This window comes from Centruroides vittatus, unplaced genomic scaffold (assembly GCF_030686945.1).
Source record: "Centruroides vittatus isolate TY-2023 unplaced genomic scaffold, ASM3068694v2 contig_19, whole genome shotgun sequence".
Taxonomy (NCBI): Eukaryota; Metazoa; Arthropoda; class Arachnida; order Scorpiones; family Buthidae; genus Centruroides; species Centruroides vittatus.
The window spans coordinates 4,193,000-4,217,040 of record NW_027121169.1 but is presented as its reverse complement, the minus strand read 5'-3'; positions in this window follow the sequence as shown (position 1 = coordinate 4,217,040).

The following is a 24,041-nucleotide window of genomic DNA, read 5'->3' as shown; positions in this document are numbered from 1 at the left end:
TTCAGGTGAAATTTTGGTTATATTCGTTTTATGTTCTGACGGTAAGTATAGGTTACTTATTTTGCGGAAATATTAGCTGTAGAATAAACGTTTTATCGATTTGGGATCGGTGATCCCACTTTGATGTCAGTGACCACGTGCTCAAAGGAATTCTCCTTTGTTTCATTTTAGTTTCATTTTAAAAATTTTAGCAAATGGCGTGTTTTAAACTTACTTCATTAAATTTAAAATTTAAACTTTAAAAAAATAATAGCCGCATTGTATCACTTCTATAACAATATTTTTTTAAAATATTTCCATAGTGACCACGTGACGTTCTACTATACAATCAGAAGTAATGATCTAACAAGCCCGTTATTTAGAAAGTGTTATTGTTTATCTAATGTACTGTACAATACTTTGCATACAATTCATCTTTGTTTTATCAACGTGGAATTAAAAAGACTCGCTATTTTGTCGGAAAAAGAAAGATCCCTGAAAGTGTAAGAGTACAATTGGTCTGTCAAATTCTAGATCTAAAAGAATAAGAACAATCCAGGGATGGGGAGTCGGCGGAAGAATACACGACTCTCGAGTCGGTATTATTTAAAATCGACTCCGACTCTCCATCCCTGGAACAACCGAAACTCGTGAAGACCGTGAAGTCCGATTTGAGCAACATCGAGTAAGAATGGCTTTGTCAAGGGCTGCGAAAACTACTTATCTTGTAGAAATATTAGCAACTCTTCTTGAATTTTTTGAAATATCTACTCTTCTCAATTCTCCAATTTCTACTTTCTCATAAAAAGTATCTCGTCATTCCTGACGGGAAAATCTCTAGTAATAAATAATTTCATCACAATTGTGATGATACATTTTTATACAATTGTAACGAATATACGGAACTGTGTCGTCGAATACGTTCTTTCTTATAGCAGAGTAATGAGCCTTGCATGAAGTAAAATTGGGCCTGAGCCCTTCTACATATATAAAAGCAATTCATTTATATCAGTTTTTTTTAAATCTCGTTTCTTACATAAATTAATAAATTTGAGGCTTTTTTATATCTAAAACTTTCACATTTTAATTTTATATGTAACGCAAATGTTGTAAATAATTCAGATAACAGGGAGAACCTTTCGTCTGATTGGTCCGAGTGGATAAAACCACCGAATGCTGGTCGCTAGTTCGCTGGCCACGCGGAGTTTCAAGGCGTTCTTCACGTGTCTAACACATGGTTATATAATTTAATAGGGTTATTTCTCATAAACTTCCTCCCGAAAGTACCCCCTTGGCAAATTATAATGCGTTTGCCGTAGCTTAACAAACAAAACCACATCAAACGATTGTACGCTTAAATTACCTAAATAATATAAATTAATTGGCTCAAACTTTAAAGTTAAATATATTTACTCTTTCTGTTATTTTATTTTACGCTCCAAATTTCTCATATAGATTTCGTAACATTCTTACCTGATGTTATTTATAATACAGCATTTCCTTCAAGGCATTCACGTCTTAGTGAAGTATCAAAGATAAGAGAAACCAGTCTAGCTTTCATTTTCTTGATAAATTTACCTTTCATTCTTGTATTGAATCAAGTTCATCAACCTCATAATAACAGTATTCAATTTATTTTCTTTCAAAAATACTGATTTAACTGCATTTACATTAACCCATACCCGCTGAATACACAACATAACTTTCTGAAATTCGTATCTCCATTATTGAATTTATTTGTATCGCTGATAGTAGTTTTTGCATTTATATTATCATTACAGATAAGATGAAATTTCTCATGCATGCCGACATCCATATATTGATCTCATTACATTAAACAAACAATGATATGTTGAATGAATCCATACTAAAACTGCTATTTTGGAGATTGATATGGCTTAAGAGATGGTTTCATGCCTATGCCACATCAATCATTAAGCTAATCTCTGGCGTGCGAGTGGTTCGCAATTATTCATGCTTACGACTATTTAAATAAATTAATAAAAATTATAATAAAAATGTTATTAATCATTATTTTGATCATAGAGATAATGCTTCTGTGTTTAAATTTTAATGTTATTTTGCAATTTTTGGGCTATACTATTTTGACTTATGCTAAATGTATATGTTAATGATACCTCTAACGGAAGAATAACACATTACGTTTGAATTGTACAAAAACACGAAAAAAAGAAACAAATAAAGAACAATTTATTTTGCTTTAATGATGAATAATTTTATATTGATCTTTATTAAATATACGTTTATTAGTTTATAACATATTATATAAATAAATTATATATATATAACTCTATTGAAACAAATAAGAATAAATATGAGTAAAAGTCGTAAAAGTGCCTCTAGTGCTGGAGTTATATATTAATTAAACTCTTTCTGAGCTTTTTCACCTAGATTTGAATGTCCGTTCTTGTCTTTGGCAATGTATAAAAATTATTTGAAGTCGTTTTTTCGTTATTAATTGATTAAAATATTCAGAACATCAATACGCGATGCTTTTATGACAAGTTGGGCCCAACACTCAATGAGACTTGTCATATCGTCATGTTTCAACAAATTTCGTATTAATTTCCGTACTTTCAGATTCACTGAAATTTGTTCTCTTACTTATTTTCTTTCTCCTTCTCTCTCCTTCTTTTCTTTAGCCTAAACCATTGAGTAGGCTCTACTCATTAACATCAATAACAATGCCGATCCGCTATAGCAATAGGATATTTCCATTTGAATTCCTATTACAAAAATCAAGTAACGAGTTATGTAACTTTCCCAGCCAAACTTTAAAAGTGTTTACGGTGCTATCTGTTAAAAGATTTTATTCAAAACTTCTTATATTATTAATTATTATAAAATGACCAAAAGCTTAAGTTTGAGAGTGGAGCTAAGTTTTATTTTTTTTTTTAAATTGAAAATGCTAATAACGAGTATAATCTTCATCTAACCATTCCCTCGACCTTTTACCACCAAAATTTAACAGAATCAATGCCCCTAATACACAAACCTCCCTGCAAAATATCAGAAATTTTCGACATAAAGCACAAGAGTTATTAAGGATGAGAAATCGTGCCCAGCACACTCACTAACATCCACATATACAGAAAAACCCCCAGAATTTCTTTGAATTTCAAGCTATCCCAAGTTAAAAAAATGTAAAAATTTTGGGTTGGTCATTTTCTGACTGATTTCCATATTTTCCCTCTGTTATATATGTAAAGTAATATTAAAATTTGAAGAAGTTTGTAGAATTGTCACTACTAGATTTATTATTTGGCATACATTTTTAAAATTTTAAATTCTTTCAAATATGTCAAATACGTATCAATTTGATCACTCCACATTTAACTTTTTTAGCTAATTTATAATCAATGAAAGCACTTAAGATAAAGTTATTTTGATTGATAATGATAGATAAAGTTAGTTTTTCCTAAATTTTTACTTAATGGTATATAATTTATTAATGATTACACCACCCACACACAAGCGAATTCTAAAGAAATGTAATCCAAAGTTTAAACATATGATTAAAAAATGGTTTAATGTTACCTTAGGTAGCCAAGATGGCGGCTCATCTCTAATTCCAGTAAGGAAACAGTGGGACGCAAGTTCTAACCTAACCTAACCTATTCTAATAATTTGATTGCTAATAATTATGGTAATTTATTAGAATAGGTTAGGTTAGGTTAAGTTAGAACGTGCGTCCCACTGTTTCCTTGCTGAAATTAGAGACGAGCTGCCATCTTGGCTACCTAAGGTAACATTAACCAAAAAATGCTTTTTTCTTGAAAGCGTGGGTTGAAATTTAAAAAGAAAAAAGTTGCAGTTTCTCAAAACTTTCTCCATTTGTAGCAAAATGTGGTATTTTTATATAGGGCTTCTGCTTTTGTATATTGGTTTACAATTTAGAAACCATGTTTCTATACACATTTCTTGTATTTATAGACACGTGTCAAACACGTGTCTATGCATTATAGACACGTGTTTGAGGAAACACAATAGGGACGAGTTTGCATATAACCTAAACAGGATTGCAGCTTAGGCCTTGGGTTATGAGTCTATCTTATGGTCTCACACTTTTACATGTAAATTTATTTGGTGGAGAGAAAAGACTTAATAAATAGACAGGTACAGTACATAAAAGTGTAAGTAAGCAAATAGACAGGTAAATAATAAAGTTGATAGGTAAGTAGGTAGGCAGGAAGTAAGTAACATGTTAAGTGTAACCACGTTAGAAACTCAGATATAGTTTTTAATATTTATGAATTGTATTATTTAATGTATAAATTTTATTTAATAAAACATATTTTTCGTTAAATATTTCTCTTCAGATATGTTTACGTAAACATAAAGCTGTAGAATGTTTTTAAAAAAATATATAAAATATAAATAAAATCTTGCATAAATGGAATGAAGCGTTCTGTCAATATTCTAAGATATTAAAGAAGAGAATCCATTTTTTAGATTAGATTTACATTCACTTTGCTTTATCCAAATCTTTTCTATATTTGATAATGTTTCCTTTCCATGAAAGTATGTTCAGTAAGAATTATTATTTTTTAATATTAAAAAACTGAATTTAAAATTCATAGACATGAATTAAGACATCAAAAAGTAAATTTATTCAGGTGATTTTTTATAATATATTTTTATTGTGATGAATATTATGTTCCAAGTATTATTAAATAATAAATTAATTTTTTAAATTTTGGTGCTTAAAGGTGAAAGGGTTGGGGAGATTGAGGGGGGTCGGACTTAATGAAGATTTTACTCGTTATTAGCATTTGCAATTTTTTTTCCACAAATCTAATCTCAAAATTATGCCATTTTATGATAATTAATAATATAAAAAAACTTTAATAAAATCTCATACTAGATGGCGCCACACACAATTTTTAACTTTGGTGAAGAAAGTTACACAACTCGTTGCTGGATATTTTAAGTTGGAAAATTGAAAGAAGATATTTTAATATATTTATTTAGTTCTATAAAATAAATAAATAAGAATATTTTTCATATAAAAGAATTGAATAATTAGGAAAAAAATTTAAGTGTATTTTAATGAGTTAGTTTGGAAAAAAATGCATTAATGAGAAATTGCATTTTATGTTTAAAACAAAAATATAAATAGAATTATTCAATTTAATTAATTTTAGAAAGATTTGTTTATTAGATATTTTTAGAGAGCGATTTAAAGAAATTATTTGTTTGTGCGTTTGCCTATCCGTTAGATTTTTTGGATGCTAAATAAATAGACATTTAAAATTCTCATTTCCTAATTCTAGATCACATTTCTCAATTTGTTTAACCTTACAGTCTTATATTACAGTTTTTCGATTCTAATTTAGCTTCTATTCTCATCATAGGTTTAAATGTTCAATTCCTATATTTTATTTTCGGTGGAGAATCCAAATATCAGTTTTAATTCAGATCTTGATCTGTGATCACAGTTTTCAATTGTATTTTTGAATTACAGATTACAATTTCATTATCATTTTCAATCACTGATCCCTGTTTAATTACAGTTTTAAATCATAGATCCTAGCTTGATCAGTTTTAGAGCCCATCAGTGGCCGAGTGGATAAAACCGCAGGGTTCGAGAGTTGGTCGCGGGCTCACACATCACTAATGCGTTGACCACGTGGAGCTTTTCGGTTTCTCCTTGCCTAAATAGAAGTCACTTTTCCGTAGATATGCCCGGGAGGCATCCTCTTGGCATATTGCCCAGGATGAATCATAGCTTTCAATTAAAACTCTTGGTTTGGCAACAGCTCATAGAAATTTCACTTCGTTGATCGAATGACATAACCCAGTTTATTGTCACCATAAATTCCTCAATGAACTAAGACATTTTCTCATAATTAACTACTAACGCACTGTAAATTACTTGACAATTAGACAATGAGCTATTGACTCTTTACAGTTAAACAAGTTACAAATTGCTCAATCTTTTAGTAATCCTGATAGGAGTTCTATTAAATATTGTTATTAAGGTATAATATTTAGATTTTATACAAAAAGTAATAAGTCATTAGAATCAGTAGAATAGTTTGTGCGTGTTTCTCTATTTGTGTTTAAGTATGGGTGAGTGTTTGTGTCAGGGGGCACACATGTATAAATTATAAAAATAAAGAATCGTATAATTATTTTATACAAAAAAAAAATACTTCCAAATGTCCGTAAATATTTTATTGTTAAATTAATATTCATAAATATCCTAGTCGTTAATTTATTAATTTTAATGTGAATTTAATGTTTCTTCGGTACTAGTAAATAATTTCACTTTATGCAAATATTGTGTGTATTATTTTATATACATTTATGTTTTTAATTTATTTGCATGTCATAAAGCATAACCATTCTTTTCTATATTTACTTAACTCGTGATTTATTTATAATACTTATCCATAGAAATAAGAGAAAAATTGCAAAAAAAAAAAAAATAAAACATATAGACTTTTCAGTATCATTTATAAAAACTCCAAGAAAAATAATCTAATTTTCCTCTGAGAAATTCCATAAGAAATATGTCCCAGCGTCAGCCTGCTTATTCGAGATAAAGTAAACTAGTGGCACATGATCGGATAATTAATAATCTTTTCTTTAAAGTTTTTTATTCTTTCATCAATTATTGGTAAGAAATCCAACAGTGATGAAAGACACAATAATTGTTCAGATGAGATTTATAAGTTCTTTGTCCATACTTTCTTCCATTAGCATTATCTGATCCAGTTCTTATGAGCATGATGCTTACATAATTATATCTTCTTATTCAACCAGTGGTTGAGTGGATAAACCACTGAACGCTGATGGTCGTGGGTTCGCGTTTCGCTAATACACTGACTGCCTGGAGTTCTTAGAATTCTCGTCATGTATCTAACTTAGTGGCAGTTTTCATAGAAAGTCTTTCCAGGAGACAGCTTCTTGTTAGATTTTTCACATGTTGCGTTGTCTTACCCATTAAAACATTCGATAATATACTTAAAGATATAGGTTCAGATCCTAATAGAGAATAACACATTTTACTTTCTATGCTATATGTATAATAAATAGAGGGAAAACATGGCGATCGGTGAAGAAATGACCCTCAAGATTTTGGTTTTTAATCGTTTACGGCAACCCGACACATGGGTGATCTGCTAACGAGGGAATGCCTCCCGGGAGATCTTTTATGGGAAACTGGCCCATATTTAAATGTAACAAACTTGAAGAGAACCCGGAAAACTTTACGTGATCGTGGGTTCGTGCCTCGCCCGGACAACTCCGGGTGAGGCACGAACCCAAGCCAAACTACCAGGGTTCAGTGGTTTTATCCACTGGACCACTGGTGCCTACAATATTGTTATATTTTTGGACTCGGAAGACCTGGAAATGTAAAAAATGCAAAAAATGTGTTTTTCTGTTGTATGGATGTGGGATTTGTGCATAATTTTGTTCACCCAGTTTGAAGCTTAATAATTCCTGTGCCTTTTGTCGAAAATTTTTTAAATTTTGCAGGGAAGTTTGTGTATTAAGGGCATTGATGCTATTAAATTTTGGTAGTTAAAGGTCGAGGGGATGGGAGATAAAGGGGGTCGGACTTGATGGCGATTTAACTCGTTTTTAAATAAAACTCGTCTCTATCGTCAAAATTACGCCTTTTGCCATTTTATAATTATAAATAATATGAAAAGTTTTGTTAATAAAATCGTATACCAGATGGAGCTATACACAATTTTAAACTTTTTCCAGGATAGTTACGCAACCCGTTGATGGATTCATTTTTTTAGATATTATACATTTATTGTGTTAAAATTAAGAAAAAAATTGACTTTTATATTCAGCTTCTTACATATTAAATTATAAATATTTTCCGATTAAAACAGGAGGAAATTTAAGTAATTTAACCGAAAAACAAATTATATGAATAAAAAGTAAATTTTATTCCATAAAAGTTTCATATTTTACTTTAAAAATTTGGTTTTCTTTACTAAGAAATTCTATCTTCCACCAGAAAAAAATAAACTGATGAATATATTCAGTTGATGTCATTATCACTCTTTATTATTACAAAGAAATTATAATAAGGAAATTAATGTATATTTAATAAAAATTAAAGACTTGTATGATAATTATATTATTCTTCTTAGTTTTCAACGAAAAATTTGATCTTTAATAATTCGTTTAACGATAAGATTACACGAAGAGAATGGCTTACAAAATTACATAGATGTCGTCAACTTGTAAACATCTCGGTTATCGAATCACGAAAGTAATTGTTATAACGAGGCAATTAGCCTTTTAACTTAAAAACTGAACACAGACTGAATAGAAACCTAAACTTCATTGACTCCTTCCGGATTAAATATATATATATAAATATATAAAGAGAAACTTCCATTAATCAAGAATTATATAAACTTCTAACTTTTCTTTTTCTTCTTAGGTGTTTAATTTCAGTGTTATATAATAGAACAATCATACCTTACTTCGAATGAAGAAAATGATCTTTTTCTTCATTCTTGTCATACTCTTTAGCACTTAGACTTCTCCATTTTTATTTTTTCAATTTTTCATTTTCGTGCACAACACTCGCCTTCTTTTCTACCTCTTACTTTTTACCACTTCCCACTGGCTTCTCAGCTTTTACTGTTTACTTCTTTCTGCTAGTTCTCTTCTCTATCATTTATTGTTTATCACATCGCACTGAATCCTTCACTACCTTCTGCTTAGCACTTACCACTCGTTTCTTTCTATTTCTTTTACTGTTTATTACTTCCCTCAGGCTCTCTATTTACCTTCACTGTTCCCACTGGCTTCACAGATTTTACTGTTTTGTTTTTTCTGCTAGTATTCTTTTCTATTTTTTTCTATTTCCTACATCTCACTGCTCTCTTCCATACCTTTAACTGCTCATCACTTTTCTCCCCTCTTTCCTTCTGTACCTTTTTACTGTTTTTCCACAGGCTTCTTTCACTTCCCAATTGTTTCCTTTTCAAATGGCAAGAGAAGCCTTTGACTTTATTAACTTGATTTTATCGATATCTTAATATTTAAGGCTTTAAATTCGCTTAAAATTAAAAATTTTCAATTTACAGGACTAGACACATCAGCAAACTTCTGTATCTTTTCCGTCTATAACGCTCTATATTAAAATAATTCTCTTTACGGAGTAAGTTTTTCTTGTAAATAACAAAAACATGGACATGAAATAGAACTCACCAAGACTTAATTTTGGATTCTTAAAAAATTATTTCACTTAAAACTAAAAAAATAGAGATTTTAAATGTATTTTTTTCAAGTTACTCACGCAAGAAATTCAATTAAATTTTATTCAAACTGAAATAATTTCGTGATTGTTTTCTATATCATGCACGAATGCTAGAATTAATTTTTTATTAAAATGAAATCTGATTTTCATGCGGGTATTTTTGTGTATTTTTCTTGAAATCTTCCCTATTATTGCATGATAAATATTAATTAAAACTACTCTTACTCGTGCCAGTATCAACCTTATATACTGTAAAAGCATTAAAATTAAATTATATATCTATATAGATTTATCACTTAACTTATAACAAAGTCTATAATAATTGTAGAAAATTTTGACGAATTCTAGAATATTATTTTGAATAATGTACGACGATGGCATCCTTTAACACATTGACGCGACGCGTCATCGCTTAGCGCTGAGCGTGATAGGATGATGCGAGTTTGTTTTATTATTATTATTTTTTGTTTTGTTTTGTTTTGTTTTCAATAATAAACAGATTCAAATTTAATTCCGTTTATAAAATATAAGAATACTGTTATAATTTGTCTTTTATAAATGAAAAAAAATTTAAGGAAATATTGGAAATTTCGCGTACGTCGACGCGACGCGACGCGACGCAAGATCCTCCATTGTAAAGTGGTGCGTAAAAAATTAAGGATGAATTTTAAACTTAATTTTTACAAATATTTTGTTTAAAAATTTTTAATAATTTGGTAAATTTTCTTCCCTAATTTTAAGACTATTAGCTTTTATATTATAATTTTTATGATATAGTTTCTCATTTTTCTTCCATCCATATCTACACAACATCACATTTGATACACGAATCTCCACTCGATATTCACTTATAGGAGATAACCAAGATCATTCTGTGACGTTTCGTGAAGGTAAACAAACCTAAATTTGATTGGTACACGTCATGTTCTATTATACGTTACATAACGTTCCGGAAAATGGATTTTTATCACGATGACGTAAAGTTGTTCGTTGATCTTAATTACAGCTTGCAACACGTTGAAAAATTACTTTAAAAATTTAATTGCTCAATTTAGCATTAGTTAATGATATCGCCTTACAGTATATTAGTGCAATTAATGCAAATTGTACGTCCAACAACATCATTCTCCTTAATTTTGCATCCGTTTACTAATGACAAATTGGAGATTTAACGCAGCAGGAGAGAGTGTTAACGTTTCTCTCGTTTTAATACACAGTTTAGTCACATATAGGCACAATTATACGAGTTTCTAAGCTTCTATACTTTATAAAAATTGCAATTTTAACAAATTTATTGCCATTTCTACGCCTATATTAAAATAGAACTTGCTGTGAAGTTTACAGTTTTGAGATCTTTGCAGAGAAGTTAAAGGATAGATGAAGATGGTATATTTGTATCATAAGAAAGTCGAGAGTTGTAAAATTATAGCTAATAATCTTATAAATAAAGCATAAATTTAATAAGATCATTTTAAAAATGCTGATATTCAATACAATTAATATAGAACTTCAGCATATTTCCTAAATTTTATGCTGATCTTTGATGTTTCTAAAACTGATAATCTTCCTATTAATCTTTAAATGTCAGTAATTAAGTTTATGTTACTTTACTACCCGTAAAATTTCAAATTTTTCTTTCTTTAATTAAGTAAGAATGAAAGTAAGAAGAAATGTGTCATCATTCTCTTCTTGTATCATTAACTTTAAATTTATAGTGAATTCTCCATCTTCACATTCCTTCAGAGACTACAAACGATAGATAAGGGATGATCTCACATATATTTATTTAGTAAAATCATCTAGAGTTGAATAGATCTTCACTTGAAAGATGCTGAATTCAATACTGCCAATATAAAGGTTTAGCATCATCTTGAATTTGCCCACCAATGTCGTAGTGGATAAAATCACTGAAAACTGCTAATATAATTGGCCGTGGGTTTTCTTCACGTCTAATACCTAAATAGGAGCCAGTTTCTCATAGAAAGTCCTCTCGAGAGACACTTCTCTTTGGTTGTTTCGTTTCTTTCTTCTATCAACCCAATCCAATTCTTGAATTTAATGTTAATTTTAGTTATTTGTATCATAGAAAATTCACAAATAGCATCAGCTTACCTCTCTGCCAATCTTAATCTATAAATGTCAGTATTTTTTTCTCTCTTATTAAATAATGAAAGAAAACAAGATTCTTCATGGTTAAATGTATCATAGTCTTCTTATGATTGTAATGGAGTAAATTGATTATTCAAGTATAAATATTTTTTAATAGTCGATGACATGAAAATCAAAATTTTAAAAGCATTTCTATCAAAATATTTTTCCCCTGTTAGTTTTAAAACCTAATAATGCTGCGAATAATTTCTTTAGGGTAAAATTTTATATCTATAGGAACAAACAAAGTTTTTATCGTTAGAAAATTGTATGGTGTATTGTTTAATATTGTTAATACTGAATAATCTTTGACAGAGAGCACGTGTTCAGTATTCAATATTGTATTAAAAACTTCCCGATGCATGTTCAATGCCCAGTCATTTCCTCTTGTAATCATTTCAACATACAATCAATTTCCAATATTTTCTCTGGAAACTTGCGACACACAACACACTTTCAATTTTCAATACTGTTATAAAATCTTACCAACAAATTTGTTTAATATTTAAGGAAAAAGTAACATATGTTCAATATCCATAATTTTCTTAACATATAACTTTAATATATTATAAAATATAGATAAAAGTAAAACTTGAATGTAGCGTGATATTCATTTCTTGTAGGGAGGGTAAGGTTGCCCAAGTCGTACCCCTTAAAAAAACGTTCTCAGAAATCAGAGAATATATTAGTAAACGCACACTTACGAGTATCGTTGGAAACCTTAGTAAACCCTGCTTTTATTTATTGCAAAAAAATTAAATAGTCTGCGCACATTTTCTTTAAACTCATAAAATTAAAAAAATTGAAATAGGTATGACTAAGGAAACCAGTACCTTAAGTCGTACTACCTAAGTCCTACCTCAAACTCCTAGTTAGTTTGAGGTACCTAAGTCGTACCTCAAACTAAAATAAAATAAATATATGGTTTAAACGAGTATATTTTATTAACACAACTATATTTTCTTTTACAGTCAATACAAACATATGTTTTTGTTTGTTTTGTAACTCCGCCGCATACATCATGAATCCAAGACTTGCATTTTAAACATTGAATCATGTTTTCTTCACGGATATCGTTGCATATTTTACAAAACCAATCGTTGTTTTTAGTATTCTTCTCTTTTTTCGTTTTACATTCTTCTTTTTGTAATTTACGTTTAACAGAATTTTGCTTCCTATCTTCTTTAAGGGGGTACGATATAAGACACAGCGTTCATGTCAGTTCATAAAGCCCCAAAACTATTTAGAAAAAATCTTTCACAAAACTGTAAGAGGCAAACAAATCACTAATAGATATATAACTTATACTAAAAAAGCAAAATGTATTTAACTAGTGTTTTCTTATTTAGGAGCCTCCACACACCAGATGAAAATTACACTCAAACGACTATAAATTAATTTGTTTACGAAAAACAGTCTTAATTCCTTGAAACGCTGATGCGTATTGCCTATGTGCATAAGTACAACTGAGCCGAATAACTATACACTGTTGCTATTTGTATGGCGGATAAAGTACTTTTGAAATCATTGGGGTACGATTTAAGAACCGGTACGACTTAGGTGACTTTTCCCTACAGCACTTGCGTGACATTCCTATAAATTGCCTTCATTTTTTCTTTACTTATGTACAGAGATATCGGATATTTTAAATTATTAGCAAACACTTGTCTTATTATTTTATGAATTTATTCTAAAAAATCGATCTAAAAGCAGGAAATTTCGAATTTTTACCGATAAAATCTTGAACACTTGTAAGCTGATACGTGGATGACGAGTTAGATTAATGCAGATTTTACACTTTATTCTTAATAAAAAGTGTAAAATATTTCCCTGCTGAATTTTGTGATGACATATTTTAAATAAAAGGGATTTTTATCATCGTTTGCAACAGTTTTGATTTCATAACATCATTTTTCCGTACGTGATTTTTAAATTATTAACTTCTTAATACGATAAGACACAAAAACTGTTCAACTTTTAAGATTATTTTATTAAAATTAGGCTGATATTTATTATAAACGTATTAATATAAATATAAGATTTTATTACACGTTTTAGCGTAGTTTTATTTAAAATTTTAGGTGTATTTTTACATAAGAAAAAACCCCAATTTTGCATTTAAACATATGATTAATAGTATTTTTAGTTGAATATATCACGTGAGGACTTTCAATATACAGTACGCCTATAAATTATATAATTTTATTTAAGTTATTCAATTTTTCTATTTATTTGTCTGTTCGTTTACCTATTAGTCTATTCTTTATCATAGTAGACTATATTTTGAGGTATGAATCAAACTCAGTACATATCACTATGATATTTCACCTTAAAATAGTGCTCATTTTAAAATCCTAAAATATCATAAATTAAATCTAACTTTCCTTAAGGAAACCATTAAATACTACCGCATCATTTTACTACTGTGGGGCTCTAAATTAATTTTCTTGTGTATTGTTCCAAAGATGCAACCAATAATTAAATTAACATATATTCTAAAAGTAATAATAAATAAATTTTACATATAGAAACACCCTGCAGACCTTTAAAATATAGTATAGACATCCAAAAATATGGAAACATTTTATGCTTCAAAATTCAGAATCTTTAAGATTTAGAACCTATAAATTATTAAAATATATAGAAAATTGTGGCTTCATAAAGAAAATTTCATCAAAATTGTAGAATTAATCCATATTTATGACTGAAGTAATGTTATAAACATGTTTAATTCCTTTACTTAATCCTATTTATCTATCCTATAGTTTATCTAAGTCGTAATTCCTATGTTATCCTGTCTAGAATTCAAAGATTTTCCACTTATATGAAGCGTAGCAAAAGATAAAATTTATTTTTGATTCTATCTTATAAAAACTTTTCTATAGAAATAATGAAAGATTTTTAAAATAATTTCTTAAAGAATATAATATAAAAAACAGAAGCTAACTCATAAGTGCAAATATGTGCAAGTACTAAAAAATATATATAGACTATATAGACTATCTTGAAGAAATGAAATACAAGAGTAGTCAAAAGATTTGGGAATCTCAAAGCCTTGGACAAAATTTGGGAAAGTCAAAACATCACAATAAAAAAAAATTTAAAATTCTGGACACATGCAACTTTAGTGGCATACACTACGGCTGTGAGATATGGGTTTTACACCAGAAAGCTAGAAGACGGCTTCTAAAAGAAAACGCTATAGGAAGCTACTCAGAGTATTTTGGCATGATAGGATCACAAACGACGGAGTCTATAAAAGATTCCAACCAGCGAAAACTCTATTCCAAAGGGTCACCCAGAGGAAACTCGGCCTTTTTGGTCACATCTTTAGAATAAGTGACAAGAGAGCAATTAAAACTATAACACTTGAAATCATGGAGGAGACAAATAGGAGGGCAGGTCACATTGGATTGATGATTTGAAACAGTATTCAGGAACTGGTTCACTAAGCCCTAGACAGATATAGATAGAAAAGGATGGTAAAAATGGCATCAGATTCCAAAGAGATCATGGACAGTGATGACAACTAAAAAATAAGAAGGAACAAGTACAAAACTTACGGAACAAGAATACGATGCAAAAAGAGAGTGACAAAACAAGAAAAACAAGGACAGGACTTAAAAAACAAGAATATAACTAGAAAAAAGAAGGACAAACCATAGAAATAAACAACGATAGAACGTAAGAAGTAACAAGGGAAATGGTATAAGAAAAAACCAAAAATAGAACTTAAGAAGAGACACGCATAAAACACGCATAAAACAACAGAAAGAAGTATAGAACAGAAGAGAAAACAAGAGTGGAACATATCAAGGATTAAAGCCATATTCTATAACTTATAAAGTAGTAAAAGGTAATAAATTATGTGATGAAGAGATATATATCTATAGAAATATGAAAAGTTTACATTTGTTATAAAGAATTACTATAAAAGAAGTCCTTATGGATCCATCACGTTTGTCACTTTTGTCTATTTATCGATTTATAGAAGTAAAAAAGAACAAATCGTTTCAGCAAATGGTAAAGACATGAAGGGTTTTCCTTATGATAAATCGACAACAGGAAGGTGACAATAATATTTATCATATTAAAATAATAGGAGAAAAGTATAGTTTCTGCACACACTTCCATAAAAATGCCACAAGTTGTACCTAAGTTATAACATATGCTTCAAAATCCCTGATTATAATCAGTAAAATGTCTAAAGATACATTATTAAGACCTTAAATACATAAATTTAAAGAAATTATAGAGTATTAATCACAAGAACATCTAATTACAAGTAGTAAATAGTGTCAAAGTGGACTAATGGAACACATTTAATTCCTAAAACTTGATAGAATAGTGTGTGTATGTGTGTGTGTCTGATCGATATTATTGACCAGAAGTTGTGGTAAATAATAGTCGAAGGAGGTCGCCACTATCGACCCGCCATTAAACAGCAGACATAATGATTTTTGCCTACCATATACCATCGTAAACACCTCAATTAGATATTGGAAGTTAAATAGTCTCTTCATTACAATGTCATAATTACTGTGACTTCCTTCTTTAACGCTTCACGTGTTTACGAGCCATTCTAGAAAATGGCACTTAACTTAAACTAGTTACTTAAAATGTTATTTTATATCTACAAGGTACGAAAGAATCTTTTAGTGAATTTTTTAAATGTAATTCTTTAGGAAGAAGTCATTCTCATGATCTACAATTGCTGCATTTTTTTAGCCTCTTACCGGTTTTAATACCCTTAGAATGTTGTTTTTTAACCCGATACTGTTGCCAGCATAACTGTTTATACTTGAAACTTTATATATAAATATGTTTTCTTTGAATATTTTATGTTCTGTTTTAGAAAGAGATGCGATTTTTTTCTTTTTTCATCTTTTGCTATAAAGTATACAAATAGATTGCATCCTTCAAACTGTGTAACTCTATTTTAAAGAAAGACAGAGATATATAAGAATAAAATAGCTTATTCTGATCTTCACATTTTAAGAAATATATATTTTAAAAAATTATTTAGGATAATAATTAGTTCCAAATTTGCGATTTTGTTAAAGCTGAAAAATTACACCAAAAAAAAAAAAAAATAGAAAAAGTAATGTAATTTTTGTGTATTTTTTTATTATTTCGTTATAATATATTAGTAAAAATGTCAATTACATATCTGCTATTTTAACAAAAACGCAGAAAATATTCCAGTTTCTTCATTTTTCTGCGTTTTTGTTAAAACAGCAGTTTTGTAATTGACATTTTAACAACGATAATAATTAAAAAACGCAAAATGAAAAATAACACTATTTACATTATTTTTCAAAAAAGAAAAAAAATTAAAAATCGAAATTAAATAAAATTTAAACTAAACAAAACTAAAATTTAAAATACAAAAAAAAATCTTAATTACTAAAAAATTTTAAAGAAAATACTGCAGAAAGTTCAAAAAAGGAAACTAACAGCTAGACAAAAAATCAAAAAATATATATTAATTTATATTGATTTAATTTTATAAATGAATTATTTATTTAAATATAATTCCTATCGACTTAACTTCAGATAATAAAATGAAATATAAACAGTAATATAAAAGATTTCAACTAATTTTATATAATTTAATTAACCTTTTACTCATAAGTTAATGATTGAAATTATCAAATAATTCTATCAAATTTCAATTTTCTAAATGCAAACTGCCTTTAATTAGATTGAAAACTTTGCAATGTTTACACAGAATTTTGCAAAATTTTCCAAAAGTATTTCAATAGAATCAAATTCTCAAAGTCTTCTCCAAATAGGAACTGAATGGTTGAAGTGAATTCGTAAAAATTTCTTTTCTAAATGAATTTAACGAATTTTAAAATTAAGTTAAATGTATAATAGTTTAATTGTTATTATAATAAATCCTGTTGTCTAGTCCTTAATTTATAATTAAATTTTGATAAATTATGCAAATTACTCTGTAATAAAAATATTCAAAATGATATTTTCTTTATAAAACAAAATTAACCTTTTAAAAAAATATATATATATATATGCAGATTTTGTATTGAATTTTTAAGAAAAATAAATTAATGACTTTTTAATTATTACGTAACAATTAAAAAAGCCATTAATTTATTTTACATAATAATATATAAAAAGTGCCAATCACGTAACTATATCGGTTACGTAATTGACACTTTTTATATATTATTACGTAACAATTAAAAAACGCAGAATTTTTCATATTTATTATTTTTATCTGATAACTTTAACAATAGAAAAACGCAAAAAATCAAAATTTTTTAAAAATTTATATTATAAAAAACATTTTATTACGTTTATTTGAAAAAAATAACAATCATGTAATTTTATTTTCGTAAATTTAATTTTTATTTCATTAAAACTAAATAAAAAATTATAAAAGACGAAGTTTATTTTTATAAATAAAACAATTAAAAAGTAAAAGAATATAAGAAACAAATGAGGAATGTATTCTTTAAATATATTTAATATTCTATCATTAAAAATATGAATTAAAAAAACAGCTATTTTATTTAAAAACTCAGAAAATTATAAATTTTATTTAATCTTTTATTGTTAAAATTTAATAAATTATATTTAATATCATTATTATATTTAAAAAGAAAGCAAAATAGTCACCCAAAACGCCTCTCTCCCAAAAATACAATAAACATATAAAATTATGCTTAATTATTGTTATTTTCATCAGAGATAAACGTCAAAATTTCATAAAAAAATTAATGATAAAGATGAGAAATAAACGTTATTATATATATAATAAGGACATAACCTGCTAAGAGTTAGTTAATAGTCACTAACATTCCAATAGTTATTTGAGGAATGAAAATCAATAATGTGAATGACGACAAGAGACAGTTGCAATCAATAATCAGTAGAACACTTGTAACTTGTTCTAGAAAACGATGATAAATAAGCCATGATATATATATATATATATATTTACATACTACAACTTGTGCATCAATTAAAATTAATATTAATATATGTTGTATATTTATACATTGATCATATAATTGCAATTATGCTCTTAAGTTTTAATCAAGTGAATAGATATATCAAATGTTAATACTCGATTGTTAGCATAGCTATCGTTAAGATAGATTGTCACGAGTACTTTTCCAAGTATAAATTGTTGGTGTATTTATGCTTGTAAAAATTGAACAATTATGAGAAAAAATCAAAAAAATTACGCTATTTTACACTTTTTTAATTCTTACGTAACATTATATTATGACGAAACGATTGCGGATAATAACATTACTTAAAATGTCGATTACACGACTGCTATTTTTTAAAAAACGCAAACAACCTGTCGATTTGTACAATTTTTATTAAACAATTAAAAAATGCAAAATAATGTTTTCAATTTCTTGAATTCTTTCTTTGCTTGCAACAATTTTTAAATGGAAAAAATTGACATTTTATAAAAATAAAGCAACCTATTTGATTTATTTTTAATAAATGATAAATGAAGGTATTGTCATGCGTAGATAAGTCACGTGTTAGATATAATTATTAGTATGTTTATGCATGCAAAATTGAACAATTATTTAACAATTAACAGAATGATAAACAAAATTTAATTTCTGTGTTTTTTTGTTTCGTAATAATGCATGTTGAATGCATTATTACGAAACAATGCATACAGATATTTTGTAATTTTATTTTAAATAAATATAAAGAAATGTGGTATTTTTGTAACTTTATAAAATTACATAAAGAAAAAAATGTGTAATAAAAATGCAAAAGCATATTTGTAGCTTCATAAATATATTATATAAAGACATTAAAGACGTTAATTACTTTTGAAATGAGAAAATGCAAAATTGAATTTTGCAATTTTATAAAAATCCGAGTACAATATTAAATAGCAATTAAACAATTAAAAACATTTAAAAACTGCTTATGGTGCCAACTGTTAATAGACATACATACAGGAAAAAACCCCGATTTATTTTGAATTTCTCGCTCGATGTTTCAAAGGTCCTCTGAATCCAAAAATGTGAAAATCTTCAGGAGGTCGCTTTTTGATCGTCATACTTTCCCTCTTATATATAACAATCGGTTAGTAACTTTCTAACAATATACTAAGCAAAGAAATAATAGTAAATAATTTTTATTGTTATAAAAATCCAACAATAAAAGATAATTTATGATTTATATTCTCAATACAACTGCCATTGACGAGAATATTAAAATATGGCCTTTGTTCGAAGGTTATTTGTATACAAAAAATGGTCGTGTTTAAAGGTTGCCGCTGTGGAAGGATCGACTGTATTTACAATGATAAAATCATTATTTCTTAATCTAAAAAATGAATAAAATTAAAACAGTAAAATTTAAATTTAATTATATAAAATACAGTAAATTAACGGTGAAAATTCAAAAGATGCATATAAATAAAAATATAAAGTTAATAAACGATTAAAAGCTTACATTTTATTACACTTTATCGTTGCGTTTTTATTAAATGTGCTTTATGTTTGCATTTTATTACTGCTACTTTTTAATTTATTTAAAGTTTAATTTTATTATCATAGTTTATTTTATGTATAATTTAATTCATTTACAATAATTCTATTATTAATACATAAATTTATATAATTTTTCTAACTTTATCAACTACATATTTTATGTTGCGTTTTTATTATATGCTTTCTACTTTTTTGCATTTTATTACTCTTTTTATCTACTAAATTTTTACATAATTCTACGAATTTTGCATAATATTTTGTTAAGTTTTTAAATAATTTTAAAATTTATAAACTATATTATTATACTGCATTTTTACTGCATTTCTTAATATGCTGCATACCTGTATCAGTCTACACAAGAGGCTACTCCATAGATTCGTTATAAACCGAAAATAATCAATTATCATAATTTAAAAAATACTTTAATAAATATTTTGAAACTATTTTACATTAAAAGAAATTCAATTTTCTTTTGATTTTTATGATTAAAAGTTTTAAAAAAAATCAATTTTCGTGATTAAAAAACAAAAAAATTCAATTGATCGAGGCAGAAAATCGTAAATTTCCTAAGAAAATATAATAAAAAAAAGTAATAAAATGTAACTTTTTAAAAAATATATATGTAATTTATAAAGGTTTCTTCTCCTTAATTTGCATTAATACATAATTTAAATTATAAAAATTGTTGTTTTTAAATAAAAAACATGAATTATAAAGAAGTTCTATGCGTCATTTTACGAAGCGAACTCAGCGTTATAACGAGGACGTAGCGGTATAAAAGAATTTTATTAAAAAATTCTCTTTAAACGTGTGAAATTCACAAAGATTATAAACTTTAAAATGTATTTATTAAAATTAAAATTAATTATAAAAATAAAATATTGGATAAACATGAAAGCGATTTCTGTTTAGTAAACTTTATAAATTTCTTTAATGAAACATTTTTTTTTAACAAAATAAGACAGTTAATGAGATATATGACAAATTTCATAAACATCTGTCTGTCTGTATTACGTAAATCTCTTTAATCTTCATTAAAAACAAGAAATAAAACATGTTTATTTTAAAATTTAAATTTAAATTATCTATCAATACTTACTATGCGTATGCAAGGATTCTAAAACGCAAAATGCGGGAAATGCTAAGTGTGTGGCGTTAAGTAGACGCACCGTAATATAGAAAATATTATCAGTATATAATTTATCATCAAGTTTAAGTAAGAAATTAACATAAATTATATTATCCAATCTCGATTTATCGACCCTGCATTTAACGCATCGTAAAAAATTATATCAGTTAATAAATAAATAAATATTTTTATAGGGATAGAAAAACGTAAAATGCAGGAACATAATCAACGAGGGACGTTAAATCAAGTTTTTGCATTATAATTTCTAAGTTATAGAACAGTTTAGCAGTTAATATTGTAGTAATTCAATCAAACAGACAGTTTTTCAGCACATAGTTCTATATATAAAAGAGCAATTATTATTTTGACATACGGGACAATTATTTTCACAATGCCGAGCTGAAATTTTTAATTTTAAAAAATCATGTGACTTTCGGTTCGGATCAGAAATTTGTATATAATTAATCGAGATCTCCGGCTTTCCCTAAGCTTTTCATATTTGGTTTCAATTTTAGTGGTATCTTGCCCCTGTACATCATACTTCTCCTGATAACAATAGAGTCATCTATCTCGAGAAAATTTTGAATTGAAATCACGTGACTTCCTGTCTATTAAAAAAATTAATATATAGTTAATTGGGACCTCAAGCCCATATCTAGTCTCGTTTTTCATTTGTCTAACTCCGTTCTCTAGATTAACGAACGACAGGCAGATTATACAATTCAATTATGCAACTCCAATCGTACAACTCAATTTAACATCTCCGCATTTTGCGTTTTCTCATTTTCTTATATAGTATATTCTGTTTATAGTCTTGTAGACTTTATAATTAAATAGTTTACTTCAGTTTAATAATTTTTTAAATTTCAGTTATATTTTCCCAGATATAATATAGGCCTATATTATTTCTGAGTTGCATGTTAAATCAAATTTATACAATATTCACTTAAAAATTTTGCGTAGTAATTTATTTATACATTATCTGACCCTGATGTAACACGCCTAAAACTTCTACCTTTTGCGTTATTGTTCTTATGTGTTCCTACTCTTATATTAATTTCAATTACATTTTCCCGCATTTAATGCACGAGTTTAACTAACATATTCTAATAAGACGTTAAATCGAGATTATATATTAATATTTTTTCAAGGAAAGTTGTGTAAGTTTTTCTATTATATAATAAAATGAACAGTTTGAATTTTTTAAATTAATATATTCCAAAAATTGTTTTAAAGATTATTTTAGAAAAAGTTCAAAATTACTTCTAAAAAAATCTAATTTTATGAAAGAATTAAGCGAAGAAAAAACAATTTCTTTCTTACATTCAAAATGAAAAATTTTAAATTTTTAACAATATTTCAAATACAAATAAACAACTTAAAATTGCAAAACTGTTTAAAAAAGAAAAATTCAAAACTTAATGCTGAAAAATAAAGTGAAATAATGGAATTACTTCGCTTCTATATTCGAACATTGAAAAAGCAAAATTATTTTGCCTAAATATAATATTCGAATAATGAATTTTGTATATATCATTTTGTTTGACGTTTTTAAAAATTAAGATTAAAACAGGAAGGAATGTTATTTAGAAATTAAAAAAAAAGGAAAGTAAAGAAATTTTTGACAAGGAAGACGATTAGAAAGAGAGAAAATTATAAGAACGTAAAAGTGACAAAATTTGAATAAGCTCAAAGTAATTAATCTTCGTCCTACAAACTCTCACGTTCTTCACTCCATCCATTTTTAGCAGAATAACAAACATCCTTAACGTTAATGAGCAAGTGCTTAAAAGATTAATTTGCGCTTCTTAATAAAGTTTTTTCTTCTGAAAAATCGAAAAAAAATATTAATAAAGAATATACATATATGAAAATAAATTTGCAATAATTAATATGTATTTTTTATGTAAAATATCTAGTTTTGTAAGCTTTAAAAGGGATTTTTTAAAGTTATGATAACTTAAACTTCTTAAAACACGCTTAGGGGTTTTTTAGAAGGTTAACATTGTCTATACTTTCTAGAGAACCTCTAAAAGTATTGAAGACCTTCTACAGGTCTATAGCTTTAAAGGTTTCTATAAGTCTATACCTTGTTTAAAAGATACATTTAACAATGTTTTTGGAATTAAAACCCCTTTCTATAATTAGTTAACAGTCTAAAATGTTTGTGATAATTTAGAGTTATTTTACTTCAACATTAAAAAAAGATACCACTCACATAATTAATTAATAAGTATTTTTATAAAATAGGAAGATTTTATTTTAAATACAAAACGTATAAAATTAATGTTACTTTATGCTTAAAACGTCATAAGTATGCACTGTAATTATTACTGTATGGAAACGGCATACAGAACCTGTATTTATGCTCGTATATAGATTATATTTCGATTTAAATATGTTTACATGTACTGTACATACATCAATACATATTTGTACATAGGAGCAAGTACAGTACATACTGATAAACGTATAACGTAGGTATATACTGATGTATGTTCCTATACAGAATCATATACTAGTTTCTATATAGTTTATATGGCCTGTCAGGCTGTCTGTAAGTATGCATATCTTTAAAAATATGCTTATATTTGAGAGAATGTGAACGTATTTATATATAAAGGCGTATCAAAATATCATCATTAAGAGTGTATGTGCGTAAATTTTTTGTAGACTGATCTAAAATGACATAAATCTTAAAAAGCTAAAGAAAGAGAGGCATGAGCTATCTTCCACTCTAGACTATGCCTTTGTATGTTTGTATTATACATAAAGCCATATACAAATATCTCATGTATGTTTCTCTATCTTCGTTGCATATTTTAAACGATTTTTGATAATTAATATATTTAATTATGGATTCTATAACCCGTCTGTTTGTCTAACTTCAAGCAACATAAATTTAAGATTAAATATTCTAAATAAAAATTACTTAAAAGTAACCGAATTTCATCTCCTCCCGTAAAAAATACAGCATAAATAATGCAAATTAATAAAAAAAAATAGAATTTCAACACCATAAAAAACA